Source organism: Artemia sp. Qi Xiang Cuo, chromosome 2 (genome assembly GCF_049724085.1).
Source record: "Artemia sp. Qi Xiang Cuo chromosome 2, ASM4972408v1, whole genome shotgun sequence".
Lineage (NCBI taxonomy): Eukaryota > Metazoa > Arthropoda > Branchiopoda > Anostraca > Artemiidae > Artemia > Artemia sp. Qi Xiang Cuo.
In genome coordinates, this window is record NC_142795.1 from 91930648 (window position 1) to 91943221 (window position 12574).

Here is a 12574-nt window from a genome sequence, read left to right on the forward strand (position 1 = left end):
CTAGTTAAAACTGAGACAGAGGAAGAAAAAAGCAAGGACGAAATTAAACAAGAAAGTAAAGTTGAGACCGAAGAGAAACAGGCCAATGATGATAGTGAAATTACATTAAGCGAAGCCAAAAATAAAGAAAATGCAGAGTTAGTAAAGATCGAGGAAGGTAATTTAAACATTAAAAGCATAGTGAATAAGTCCGAAACTGAAGAACAAGAAGAAGAAAACCCAGAACCGGTGAAAAATGAATCACAGGAAGAAAAAAACAAGGACGAAAGTGAACAAGTAAGTAAAGTTGAGACCAAAGAGAAAAAGGTAAAATATAACGGTGAAATTACATCAAGCGAAGCCAAAAATAAAGAAAATGAAGAGTTAATAGAGACCGAGGAAGGTAATTTAAACATTAGTGACAAAATAATGAACAAGTTCAAAACTGAAGAACAAGGGGAAGAAAACCCAGAACTAGTTAAAGCTGAGACAGAGGAAGAAAAAAGCAAGTACGAAATAAAACAAGAAAGTAAAGTTGAGACCGAAGATAAACAGGCCAGTAATGATAGTAAAATTACATTAAGCGAAGTCAAAAATAAAGAAAAGGGAGAGTTAATAAAGACCGAGGAAGATAATTTAAACATTAATGACAGCTTAATGAATAAGTACGAAACTGAAGAACAAGAAGAAGAAAACCTAGAACCGGTGAAAAATGAGACATGGGAAGAAAAAAATAAGGACGAAATTGAACAAGTAAGTAAAGTTGAGACCGAAGAGAAAAAGGTAAAAGATGACAGTGAAATTACATTAAGCAGAGCCAAAAATAAAGAAAACACAAAGTTAATAACCGAGGAAAGTAATTTAAATAGTAGTGACAATATAATGAATAATTCCGAATTACTGAACAAACCAACTAACTTGTCAAATGAAAACAATGAGACCGAGGAAAAACCCAATTTATTTTTTCTTTTTGCTGCTTTAGTAGCAGGTATTTCTGCTGCAGCTTTTTACTATTGGTTAAATCACTAGAAGAACTCATTCATGACTCTTAACTCCATTTAGTTCGAACTTATCAGCATGGTATTGCTACGTCCTCGGATTCATTTGGGAGAGAGCAAATTTGAAACTAAATTTTGGCTGCAAGGGTTTGTGACACTCCAAATGACCCCATAATAATTATGTTATTACTTAAAATAGGTGTTTCAGGAAATTAAGTTGAATAAGGAAAGTCATATTTTAGACTCTGCAAAGTATAAGTGGGAAGGAGGAATTGAACTCCCAACAGAGTTTCTTAATTCAACTGAATTTGATGACTTGCCTCCCTATGACTTGAAACTAAATATAAGATAAGATTTATTCATTATGAAAAAAAAGAGACTGATAATACCTTTTTACCTGTGCATAAACGAAAAGTTTTTCTTTATTTTAAGCGCAATTTTCAAGTCAGATAAACAAATTTTTAGTTGTCATTTAGAACAGAAGCCCAGCCTTTTTTCATAGGCCGGGTGTGATATTTGACGAATATGCAGCTTGATATTTTTTGGTATTCTTTTGGAAGTGGTTAAAGCAGAACTCTTAAACTGGATAGGGTGAAGTAGGAGGGGTTGGGTTTAGGAATTAGACGATTTCTTGATACAACAAGTTGGTAATACGAATCGGATATAATTTTCTGGAAATAAGTGGCCATTTCTCCCTAATTTTTTGTATTTTTCGTATTATTCATCTTTTTTCTGTTCCCCAAAGGATGGTTTAAAAAATGACCAAATTTGGAATTATATTTCTTTTCATGGTTGAATTAGATGATTTCTTGAATGTTTTTCGGAATGCTTACTAGAGAATATATTGAAGCATTAAAGAGTAGTTTGAACCCCTTTGCACATTTAGAATGGATTTTGGTTATGTTGCTCATATCTGAAATCATTTTACTGATTTTACTACATAATCACTGGCTTCAATATAGCAAAACTTTAAAAGTTTTGTTACCAAAAGGTCACCTAAAATTTCATTTTTTATTGTTTTTTTAGTGGGTATTAAACTACCTGGGACCGTGCCTCCTTCAAAAATTCTTAGACATTAATGATTAGTCCTACAGGTCCTTATATTTCATTATAATTAATGTATTGCTTGCGTTTTTTTTTACTTGTGCACAATTAAATCGACAAAGGAAGTTCGATTCCTCTCAGAATATTACTTAATTCACTTCAGTTGAATTATTATTATCAATTTTTTGGCTGGTGTCTCCTTGCTCTTTGTTCTATACTCTTCGCATAGAATTGAGACTCTACTTAAAATACAATGTCAAGCTAAACAGGTCAAGATTGAGAAGCTAGTATGGAGGAAAAAACTCTCTAAAATAGTTAAATAAATAATTAGCTTAATTTGTCACGCGTTGCTGTGATCTCAAAAAAAAACAAATTCAAGGAAAATCCCCCTTAAAAATTCCTCATCGGGAAATTACCCTTTGTCGGAAAATCCCCCACCACGGGAAATACTTCCAGAAAATTCTCCCCCGCGAAAATATTCCCAACGCCTCCGGGAAATTCCCTTGGCGTATTAATAGCGATCATAATTTCTAATTTAAAAGTATTTATAAAAATTTCCCCATGTGAAAGCTTCTCCGCAAAAAAATTATCCCTTCCATTAGAAAATAGCCCTTGAATACCCCCCCCCCCCCTCCGTGGAAAACCTCAACATGATATAATACCGTGTTTTGAGTGGGTTAATTGACCTCGGCTACATCCGAGTTTAAGATGTGTGTTAAGTTTATAACAATGAGAAACGTTTGTCCCACTAAAGTCTCCAGAATAATCTCAATCAATTAGAGACTTTACTAATAACACGAATCAATAATTTTATATACTCTACAGAAATTCGACCAAATTTAAGTTCCAAGTGATTTTTAAGGTCGAGTCTGTTGGAAAATAAATCTGTGTATTTGCACTACATTTTCTAGCCGTTAAGGGTAGACTAGCGGCAACTCAGAGCACTTAAGTTAATTTGTTCTTTTCTGTTTGAATTTATGTCCTGTTCACATGTTCCTCTTTAATTCTTTCTCTTTATGATGCAGTCCATTTTGTGGTACAATTGATTATAAGACTGATGCAGTAATCCCTTTAGGTCATATATTTACTAAATTGATTATCAGACACTAAAATTACTGGAAAAAAGGGAGCAGGAAATATAAATATATTATTTTGCAATGTCTGAAGATATTACAAAATTTGAAATATCGATAAAAGATATAAACTAGTATAAATTGTTGATGTTATCAGCAGCTGTGGTACAACATTTTAGACTTGATTTGACCCAAAATATTGCTCTATTGAAGATGGTATCTTTTATGTGTGTATTGTTGCGTAAAGTAAAATTTAGCCAACTTTGTTTGTCCAACTTCATTGGAGAGGATTTTACAGCTATCATGTTCAGATTTCTACCCGAATTAGCTTTGAATGAAAGCCCATCAGTATAATATCAGCTACACAACTTAAGTGAAGCCTTAGGGTCTAGCCCCTTCAAAGGCGTAAGATTTGCGTAATAATTAGAAAGCTAATCATAAGGCATTTGGAATATTTATTCTAAAAACTTGATGAGTAACATAGACGTATGATTTCTCTTTAACCATCACAATCAAGACAACGTACGTGCAAAAAATGTGTTATCTCAACCAATGCCATGTCCAGGGGGTTTAACTCCCCCCCCCCTCCTGAAATGCTTGTCCGACTCATTAAAACGTACCAAAAATGCATATAAACAAATTTTGATACGCTTTTTAATATTTTTTTTGTGTAACCCCCCTCCCCTTGAACAAAAATCATGGATACGGTCCTAATCTCAGGAGTGGCCGGGGTGATCGACTTGAATTTTCGGGAGTATTCTCCATGGGTCTTAATGACTTAGAGTTTATTCGATGGAGAAGGTAAAGGTCCAAGGTTTGGCACTTTTTGTCTCTGATCCAGTTGAAATTTTAATAGTGGAGCCTCTATCAACGATATGCTAAGGGGCAAAAAAATTTAAAACCCAGAAAATTCTGATTGGGGGGGAGGGGGCAAATAGATTCTGAAAATCTGAAAAATATGAAGAAGAAACTTGAAGTGTGATGTCGTGAAGACAACCATGTAAGGGTTGCCTAAGCTGTTGACCGTAGCGAGTAAAGTGAGTAGAGGGAGGGTATTACAAGCCGATGATTTATTGTATATATGATATTTTCTCCTATCTCTTTTCTTACCTTGTACTTTAAGCTAGTATAATGACAAATAATAAATATATTGCCAAATATCAAATATAATAAAAAAAATTGATCAATTAATACGTTTACGAAGTGCTAATATTTTAAGTTTTTGAGGCAAATCTAAAGAGTGGTTTAACTGGCTAGAAATCATAAGAATAAGGAGCTACTCTAGTTATGCTCTGACCTTTAAAAATCGTAGTGCCATGTCAATTTCATTGGATTTTTGTTAAGTGACAATGCAATATCATTGATGATTATGCTTTGTTTATCTTAGTTTCAGATTTTTGGGCTAGCATTGATATGGCTATGATAGAAGCCAATAAACAAATAGAACTTGATCCAGCAGCTTTATATCAAAGAGAAGATTCATCGAAGTCACAACTGAGGAATGAAAAAGAGAAGAGCAGTGAAGGAGAAGATGAAAGAGACAGTCAGTCATCGATTATAGAGCTAAAAATAGCTGATCAAAAGTCAGCTTCAGTTCCTCTTTTAATACCGCAAAATACTGTGGAGAGTCATCAGCCAAAAGAAGTCTTGGCAAAGAAAAAGTTTCGGCGGATTGTTCCAGTGCTGGTGAAAAAACCTAGTAGCCATGTTTGAACATTGCATTTTGGTGATTCACCATTGAAAGGTACAACCAAAAATGAGAAAGAGGAACAGTTCCCTGCTGATAAACCAGCATTTCCATCCCCAGTAACGGTGAAGAAAACTTGGGACGAAGGACTCCGTTCTCTAATCAAAATTCCAGAAGAGGAACTTGTCAATACAGCAGCAAGAAAGAAGAAAAAAATAGGCCTTTTTCTACTAAAGACCAAAAACTTGAAGCCAAAAAGAAAAAGCAAGACAAGATTACGAAGAGTAAGTTGTTTAATTATTAGGCTCCTGACTTCTAAACTGCAGTTGAAGAAGCGAAATATACTCTCTGTCTAACATTGAGTTTACTTTATGTTTAATGTAATGGTTTAAAAATACTTTTAATATTCACCCCTATCACTTCCATTTCATCTTAAAACTTATTTCCTGAATTAGTAAGTGTCTAATTCAGGCTTAATCATTAGATTCGATCTCTAGATGCAAAACTATGAGCCTTCAAATGGCTTATAGACTATTGAATTACCCTTATTCCATGACTTTATACCTTAGTACCGCCCTAGGATGCATGTATGCTAGACTATTTATCAACAAGTGAAATGACATCATTTTTGTACTATTTTGAAAATGGCTTATGCCAGCTTTGCCTCTCACTCAGACTTGTCTGTCTTGGCTTTTTTTCCAATTAGCCATGACTTAACTTTTTCATCACAGTCCACCAACTTTATTTTAATTCAAATTTTTTGCATTTACATAGGCCTATTTTTATTTAGATTTGACATATGACTTATTAAAGAAAAGATGACTTATAGACTTCACCCACGCGTTTTGTTATCCTATCTTTCTGCATAAAGGTCTTCAGTCCACTTGCGTAGGTGGAAAGCTGGAATTAGAAAAATATATACGGCCTTTTTATCCACCTATTTACAATTTATATGCTTATAAATATCATTTCGGCTGTCTTGTAAAATAAGAAAAGAAACTAAATTAAACTCAACCCCTTCATACAGAAATACAAAGGGAACTTTAACATTTCTAAAATGTTAGAATATGTTAATTGAATGTTAATGTTACTTGTTAATGAATGTTAATAATGTTAGAATATTCATTTCTAGAATATATAAATGTTAAAATGTTAAATGTTAGAAAAATATATACTGCCTCTTTACCCACTGGTCCTATTTGAAGAGGCTAATCTACTGTCTAGTTCGGCTGTAGGATACACTGCCCAATATAATTCTTCTTCCAGTAGCTAACTCATAGACTAGCTGGCGAAATTTTACGCATTAAGAACAATAATGAACCCATATTGTTTATCTGCGTTCTTTATTTACATATTTGAAGAATAGAAAACCTTTCCCGCAATATGCTTATAAATCTTATTTTGGCTGTCTTGTAAAATAAGAAAAGAAACTAAAGTAAACTCAACCCCTTCATACAGAAATACAAAGGGAACTTTGAAATTTCTAAAACAAACGTGTTTTGTGATCACTGTTGGAGAATTAAAGTAGAAGGAGTTTTAGGCGATGTATAATAAAGAACGACCTCTTGCCTCTACTAAATCCAGGTTGCAGCGGTAGCTAGCAACCTAGTAAGAGACGATCACGTCCAATGTTAAGAAATATAAAAACCCATAGCTCCTAAAAAAGGAGTCAGATCAAAACAAAAAGTACACCATTAGAACCGCCTTGTCCGAAACCCATATATAGGAAACTGTCTTTCATTTGGCTCGAACATCAAGGGAAATATATTGGCTTGAAAATCAAGAAAATTGACTTTAACCACGTTATACTCCCCAAACGGCAATTTTTTTTTCTTTCTTTTCCACAGATAGCTTGGCACTGGAACATCGTAGAGAGTTGTTCAATAGCTCATCTTAAAGACAATTAATTGGGTTAAAAATCCTTAGGAACTAAAATAAATTATTTCTAAAAGAGAATAAATTTTTCCACCAAAAACTGCATTTTTGATGTCTTTTCATGCTGCAGTCTTTTCAAAGATATTTTATTTTTGTACATAAATCATAATCGTATACCAGCGGTAAGGTTTAAACCCACGCCTCCGAAGAGATTGGTGGCTAACACCAGCGCCTTGGACCACTCGGCCAGGCTGCCTCTCATAACTATATATGTGAATCCGGGTTGCAGCAGTAGCTAGCAACCTAGTAAGAGACGATCAGTCTAATGCTAGGAAATATAAAAACCCATAACTCCTAAACATAGAGTCAGATGAAAACAAAAGTACATTATTAGAACCACCTTGTCTGAAACCCTACTAGATAAATAATGAATGTCGTCATAGTTTTATTAGACCTATGACGTGAATAGAAAAACACGATATTATGTTGTTGTTCCTGAAGACGTCATGAAATAATATCATAACGCCATGACGTCATGAAATAAGATCATTACGACATGACGTCATCATTACTACTTAGGAACGACAAAGATGTAAATGGTCTCATTCATGAATTACATAATGGTTAGATCAAAGCAAGCTGCACGCAAGTTAAAAAAAAAACAGTACTACACAGACAACAGAGCTAGTATCTTGAAAAGAGAAAAGTTTTAGATTATCCAGGTTGCAACGGTAGCTAGCAACCTAGTAAGAGACGATCAAGTCCAATGTTAAGAAATATAAAAACCCATAGCTCCTAAAAAAGGAGTCAGATCAAAATTTTAATAAAGAATGACCTCTTGCCTATACTAAATTTTATATGCCACTTAATTATAGTATAGGTTAGTAATTCAACAGATAGCTTGGCACTGGAACATCGTAGTAAGTTGTTCAATGGCTCATTTTAAAGGAAATTAATGAGGTTAAAAATCTTTTGTAATTAAAAAAAAATATTTTTATTACATTAAGAAACGAACTGTAGCCCATAGTATATGAAGTAATAAAAGGAATCATTATATAGATGATTATTTTAATTATATTCCTTAAAAAATCATCATAAGTAAAAATTTCCCATACGGAAATTGAACTCAAGCCAACTGGGTAAGAGTTATCCCAACCTTTAGACCATATAGGATATATTAAAACATCTGATTAATCAAGTTTTTGCTAAAGAACAAATTATAAACCTAGTTAGCTGCCTGATTATTTGAGGATCGTCTCTTACTATTCCAAAGAAGAAAAAGCTGTAGGCTTTTTCCTGTTTGTAATTTATAATTCGGGTTCAAGTGGTATTTATAGTAAAGTTATAGTAAAAACGTACTATAGCCTATAGTAATCAAACTACAAAGCACACCATTAGACTAATATGAAGGATGGGTCTACTTAATTATTCAGTTGACAGATAAGGTTTTTTTCAAGGAATCGAGCAGCTAACTAAGTGTAATATATACAATGGTTTTTTCTTCGAATGATCTCTTTTAATTAGGTTCCTAGCTGCCTTTGCAACCCGGAAGCCTTAAAAAAATATTTAACTTTAATTACAGATGGAACTAGATGTAGCAAGGTTTACTATTGAGACGAGTCGCTCTTACTATACAACATACAGTTCGTTATCACGAACTGTTTGCTTTGATGTATCTATTGGTATCAAAATCTTGTTTTTTTTTAGTTTCGGTTACTATTCAGACAAGTAACTATTATTATTATAGAGTTCATTACCATGAATTGTTTGATTGCTTCAAAATTCAAATATCTTTGAAAAGACTGCAGTATTGCAGTATTTGAAAATGCAGTTTTATGACGAAATTGATTCTACTTTAAAAAGTATTTTATTTTTAATTAAAAAAGTGATATCGGTCCTTTATGTAAACAAAATTCAAATATCTTTGAAAAGACTGCAGTATGAAAATACATAAAAAATTAAGTTTTTTGACAAAATTGATTCTACTTTTAAAAACATTTTATTTTTAATTACAAAGGCACTAGATGTAGCAATTTCTTTTAAAATGAGCCATTATATAGCTCTCTATTATTTTCCAGTGCCCAGCTATCCGAGGAGTCAAAAAAGCGGAAAGAAAAAAGATGCCGTTTGTAGAAAATATCGTGGTTAATGTCAATTTTTTTGATTTTCAAGCCAACATTATAATAAGGAACAAACTCTAGCCTATAGTAGTGTATAGTAACTAAAATATTAAAATAAATAATTACAAATCATTGCATATATTGGACTTAGTATATTATAAAGGATCGATGTATTTCATCGTAAATATTGTCAGTCAAGAGTTATCAAATAGTTGGTGGTAACGAACTGTATAATAAGAGTGACTCATCTCAATAGTAGATGAAACTCTAAAAACGGAATTTTCATACATCAAAAGAATTGGATTTTTATGCTGATCCTGGTATGCTGATCCTATAGCCACTGTACTATAAAAAATAAAAATACCAGAGTCAATTTGAACCATGTCAGTAATCCGGGTTGCATTGGTAGCTAGCAACCTAAAAAGAGAAAATTACGCCCCATAGTTAAATTAAAATAGCCCATAACTCCTAAAATTAGAATCAGGTCAAAAGCAAAGTGAACTATTAGAGCCGTCTTGTCCGAAACCCCTAAATAAAAAACTTACCGTCCTTTGGATTGAACCACAAGGGAATATATTGGCTTTTTGCCAGCAACCTCTTTAGCTCGATTTTCATATCTTTCTCTCTTCTTAATTTTCTTCTTTCGAACTTGTGGTACCTTTTCAATAAAACATTTTCTTATGAAAATACACATACTTCGGGTGTATTCTCATGAAAATACATCACTTATCAAGTAGCAAGAGCCTAACAAAAAATTGAACTAATTTTAAAATTTTCAGGTGTTTTTCCAGTTTTAATTAAAAGATTAAAATTATTGTTCAGAGATATAAACATTTTCTGCAGTTTACATAAAAACTTTAATGATAGATTCTGAACTGAAAAATAAAATATGTCAGATTGATTTTTTTTTGTATGGAAATACACATTAACCCATAGTTCCAAAAAAAAAGAGTCAGATCAAAACAAAAAGTACACCATTAGAACCGCCTTGTCCGAAACCCCTGTATAGGAAACTTTCTGTCCCTTGGCTTGAACAGCAAGGGAAATATATTGGCTTGAAAATCAAAAAAAGTGGCCGCTACTAAAACATTCTGCCTAAACGGGATATTTTTTTTTTCTTTTTTCTTTTGTTTCCAGAGATAGCTTGGCACTGGAAAATCGTAGAGAGTTTTTCAATAGCTCATTTTAAAGGAAATTAATTGGGTTACAAATCTATGGTAACTAAAATAAATTATTTCTAAAAAAGAATAAATTTTTTTACCAAAAACTGCATTTTTTATGTCTTTTCACACTGCTTATAATAAAGAACGACCTCTTGCCTATACTAAATTTTATACGCCACTTAATTATAGTATAGGTTAGTAATTCAACAGATAGCATGGCACTGAAACATCGTAGAGAGTTGTTCAATGGCTCATATTAGAGGAAATTAATAGGGTTAAAAACCGTTTGTAATTAAAACAAATTATTTTTATTCCATTAAGAAATTTTAATTATGTTCCTTAAGAGATCATCATATTACAAAAAGGATCAATACTGTAAATGGGAATTTTGTCAAACACTTCGTGGTAACGAACTTTATAGTAAGAGCGAAACGTCTCAATAGTAACCGAAACTCTAAAAAAGGGAATTTTAATATTAATAGATATATCAAAAGAATTGGATTTTTATTCTGTATAGTAAAGAGCGAACTCTAGTACATTGTAATCCGGGTTGCAGCGGTAGCTAGCAACCTAGTAAGAGACGATCACGTTCAATTTTAAGAAATATAAAAACCCCTAACTCCTAAAAAATGAGTAAGATCAAACAAAAAGTACACCATTAGAACCGCCTTGTCCGAAACAACTATATAAGAAACTTACCGTCCTTTGGCTTGAATAACAAAGAAAATTTATTGGATTGAAAATCAAGAAAATTGACTTTAACCACGCTATTCTCCACAAACGGCATATTTTTTTCTTTTTTCTTTTTATTTTTCCACAGATAGCTTGGCACTGAAACATCGTAGAGAATTGTTCAATGGCTCATTTTAAAGGAAATTAATTGGGTTTAAAATCTTTTATAACTAAAATAAATTATTTCTGAAAGAGAATAAATTTTTCCACTAAAAACCGCATTTTTGATGTCTTTTCATGCTGCAGTCTTTTCAAAGATATTTGATTTTATTACATAAATCATAATCGTATACCAGCGGTAAGATTTGAACCCATTTATTTAGGATCGGTACAGTTATAACCTTTCCTGAAGAAACCATCAGTGGCAAAAATTTCCAATACCGAGAATTGAACCTGGACCACCTGAGTGAGAGCCAGCTATCCTAACCACTAGACCGTATAGGATATATTAAAACATTTGATTAATGAATTTTATGTTAAATAACAAATCCAAGTTGTAGCGATAGGTTTAAATTAAAGAACGAATAGTAAAGCTTATAATAACTTAATATTACTTGGAGACTAAAGGTTTGTAATAATTTACATAAAGGTTTGATTATAAAATTGGACTTTCTAATTGATTATCAAACAGTTAGTTGTAACGAATTTCCGGGTTGCAGCGGTAGCTAGCAACCTAATAAGAGACGACCACGTCCAATGTTAAGAAATATAAAATCCCATAATCCCTAAGAAAAAGGTCAGATGAAAGCAAAAGGTACACCATTAGAACCGCCATGTCTGAAACCCCTGTATAGGAAACTTTCTGTCACTTGGCTTGAACAGCAAGGGAAATATATTGGCTTGAAAATCAAGAAAATTGACTTTAACCATGTTATTCTCCACAAACGGCATTTTTGTTCTTTCTATTTTTTTTTCTTTCTTTCTTTTTCACAGATAGCTTGGCACTGGAACATCGTATAGAGTTGTTATAATAAAGAACGAACTCTTGCCTATACTAAATTTTACACGCCACTTAATTGTAGTATAGGTTAGTAATTCAACAGATAGCATAGCACTGGAACATCGTAGAGAGTTGTTCAATGGCTCATTTTAAATACAATAAAGAACGACACCTAACCCATGTTAACTGAAAGCTTTTTCTTTCTCCTCAGCTAGCTGGGCACTGGAAAATCATAGAGAGCTGTATAATAGCTCATTTTAAAGGAAATTGCTACATCTACTGCTTTTTGTAATTAAAAATAAAATAGTATATAAGTAGTATTTTCATACTGCATTGTTTTCGAAGATATTTGAATTTTGAAGTTACATTAAAAGACGATCATTGGTATAAAAAACCATTGCACATATAGGAATTAGTTAGCCCTTTGATTGTTTGAGGTTCGTCTCTTACTATTTCAAAGAAGAAAAAGCCGTAGGCTTTTTCCTGTTTGTTACTAGGTAGCTAGCAACCTAGTAAGAGACGGTCACGCCCCATAGTAAAATCTGGGTTGCAGCGGTAGCTAGCAACCTAGTAAGAGAAGAGCCCGTCCAATATTAAGAGTTGCAGCGGTAGCTAGCAACCTAGTAAGAGACGATTACGTCCAATGTTAAGAAATATAAAAAGCCATAGCTCCTAAAAATGGAGTCAGATCAAAACAAAAAGTACACCATTAGAACTGCCTTATCCGAAACCCCTGTATAGTAAACTTTCTTTCCCTTGGCTTGAACAGCAAGGGAAATACATTGGCTTGAAAATCAAGAAAAGTGGCAGCTACTACAACATTTTGCCTAATCGGGATATTTTTTTTTCTTTTCTCTTTCTTTTCCAGAGATATCTTGGCACTGGAACATCGTAAAGAGTTGTTCAATAGCTCATTGCTCAATTATTATTGCTCATTGCGCAATGGCTCAATTAATTGGGTTA

General features: G+C 32.9%; 1 long non-coding RNA gene across 1 annotated transcript; it reads left to right on the forward strand.

Annotated features, from left to right (window-relative positions):
• Positions 1 to 557: 557 nt before the first annotated feature.
• On the forward strand, positions 558 to 4977 carry LOC148955804 (uncharacterized). Its single transcript, XR_016143744.1, has 2 exons — positions 558 to 732; positions 4482 to 4977. It is a non-coding gene; the product is annotated as an uncharacterized LOC148955804 (long non-coding RNA).
• The last annotated feature ends 7597 nt before the right edge of the window (positions 4978 to 12574 follow it).